This window comes from Trachemys scripta, unplaced genomic scaffold (genome assembly GCF_013100865.1).
Source record: "Trachemys scripta elegans isolate TJP31775 unplaced genomic scaffold, CAS_Tse_1.0 scaffold_31, whole genome shotgun sequence".
NCBI lineage: Eukaryota > Metazoa > Chordata > Testudines > Emydidae > Trachemys > Trachemys scripta.
In genome coordinates, this window is record NW_023260517.1 from 386,697 (window position 1) to 389,666 (window position 2,970).

Genomic DNA, 2,970 nt, shown 5'->3' on the forward strand with positions numbered 1-2,970 from the left:
GCTTTTTTTTTTTTTTTTTTTTTTGAGAAGGGAGTTGTTCGGTGCAGGGAGGGTTAGGGCTGCATGCATGCCTAGATGCGGAATAGGGCATTGATGTGCTCTTTCACATCACGGTAATCGGCCTCAGAGATCTCATCAAAGGTCTCATGCAGAAGCTGGGCAATGCGCTTGCGCACGTTCCTTGGCAGAGCTACTGTGCTCCTTGTCCCAGTCAAGCCAACATGTCCGTGCCACTGTGCCACAGGGGTTGGGGGACCATTGCTGCACACAGGCAATCTGCATAAGGGCCAGGGCAGAAGCTGTATTGTTGCAGAAGACCCTCCCTTGCTTCCCAGCTCACCCTCACCAGTGATATATCTTCCAGTACAAACCCAGCCTGTGGAAAATTTTGGGACCGTCTTCAGTATAGGGGCCCCCTGAAGCTGCTGGCTCTCCCCAAGGCACAGGACCCCAGAGGACAGCAGAGCCCTGGAACAATCAGTTCCCCCTGCCCCTGTGGTTACTCACCATTTTGAGGCTCTTGTGGGTTATGTGTGTTCACCTGGGGACAGGCAGTTTGTGCTATTGTGTGCACTGTGCTTGTCTTTAAGTTCGGCCGAATCATTGCCCTGTCTAGTGTTAACAATGCTGCCTCTGTTAAGTGTTGCATTTTGACTTTACAGATGCAACCTTGAGATCCCAGCCGTCCTTGTGATCAGCAGCCAAAAGGCTGCACAGACTCAGGAAGTGGCCGTGAAGAAGCAAGGAGGACCTTCTGCCTGAAGTCACGGAGCAGTCCCTTACTGAGACTAAAAAAGTACAGAAGTGGCAGGAGACCCAAGGGAGGGTCCGCAAGGAGAATGCAGATCACCAGCAACAAACCATGGAGTGGCTCCTAAGTATTATGGAGCACCAAGCGGACTGGATGCAAGCGCTCATATCACCGCATACAGAGCAGATCCGCACCCACCCACCCCTGCAGCACTTGTCCCAAAACTCTTTCCCTTGTGCCCCCATGTCACCGCCAACCCATTTCCCCCAACATCTGGTTTCTTATCACCACCAGCTGCCTCCAACACTTTTACCTTCACCGCCCAGCCCTGTAAACTATGACCCGTACACACTGCACTCAACCCTCATCTCCATGCATTTTAGCTAGCCTGAAGTGCAGCACTCATTGCACGGCACTCCAGACAGGAAGGCTGAATATGATAGCAGGACATTCACAAATCTGTGATTCTTCCATTTGCCACCCCACCCACTTGCCTAACCCTAACGAGTCCCCTTCCCTGCTCCCACACACCACAGATGTGTCATGCCCTGTGTGTTTCTCCAGCAGTTGTGTTTCTTTTCAATAAATGATTTTTTTTTGGTTTTGGAAACATTTTTCATTGCATTAAGTAGAAGATAGCATAGCCCAGGAAAGCAACAGGCACTGCTAGTCAGTGCATAATATGTAGCAAACACAGATTCCTACTAATTTTGGAACCACTGCACTTCACTCCCTTGCCGGGCACCAGACATTATTGGTGGCTTTCAGCATTGAATTGCTCCCTCAAGGCATCCCTAATCCTTACAGCCCCGTGATGGGCCCCTCTAATAGCCCTGCTCTCTGGCTGTTCAAATTCAGCCTTCAGGTGTTGAACCTCCGAGTTCCATGCCTGAGTGAATCATTCACCCTTCCCTTCACAAATGTTATGGAGGGTAGAGGACACGGCTATAACCGTAGGGATCTTGTCATTGCCAGGTCCAGCTTCCTATACAGACAGTGCCAGTGGGCCTTTAAACGGCCAAAGGCACACTCCACAGTCATTCTGCACCAGCTCAGCCTGTTGTTGAACCACTCCTTGCTGCTCTCAAGGCTCCCTGTGTAAGGGTTCATGAGCCACGGCATTAAAGGGTTAGCAGAGTCTCCAAGGACCACAATGGGCATTTCAACTTCCCCTACGGTGATTTTCTGGTCCGGGAAGAATGTCCCGGCTTGCAGCTTCCTGAACAGGCCTGTGTTCTGAAAGATGCATGCGTCATGCACCTTCCTGGCCAGCCTGCATTAATGTCAATGAAACACCCACAGTGATCCACAAGCGGCTGGAGAACCATCAAGAACTACTCTTTCCAATTTATGTACTTGGAGGCTAGGTGATCTGATGCCAGAATTTGAATGCGCGTGTCATCTATTGCCCCTCCACAGTTAGGGAAACCCCTTTGTGCAAAGCCAGCCACAATGCCCGGAGTCATGGTTCTTCTTACCGGGATGCAATTAATGGCTCTGCATACTTGCATCAACACGATTCCAACAGTAGACTTGCCCACTCCATACTGGTTAGCGACTGATCAGTAGCTGTCTGGAGTAGCCAGCTTACATACTGCAATTGCCATGCACTTCTCCACTGGCAGGGCAGCTCTCAATCTTGTATCCTTGCACCGTAGGGTGGGGGCAAGCTCAGCACACAGTCCCATAAAAGTGGTTTTCTTCATCCAAAAGTTCTGCAGCCACTGATCATCATCCCAGACTTGCATGATGATGTGATCCCACCACTCAGTGCTCGTTTCCTGAGACAAGAAGCAGCGTTCCATTGTGGTGAGCATGTCCGTGAATGCCTCAAGCAATCAGGTGTCATATGCATTATGCATGTCGACATCATCATCAGACTCCTCACTGTCACTTTGTAGCTTAAGGAGTAATTAGACTGCAATTCATGATGTGCTTGGGCATCATTAGGTAAGGGACAGATAAGACAGAAAATATCCTATAGCCTCTATATAAATCCATGGTACAGCCACATCTAGAACACTGCATGCAGATGTGGTCACCCCATCTCAAAAAAGATAGATTGGAATTGGAAAAGCTTCATAAAGGGGCAATAAAATGATTGAGGGTATGTTACAGCTTCCATATGAAGAGAGATTAACAAGACTGGGACTTTTGCTTGGAAAAGAGATGACTTAGGGGGATATGATAGAGGTCTATACATTCATGACTGGTGTGGA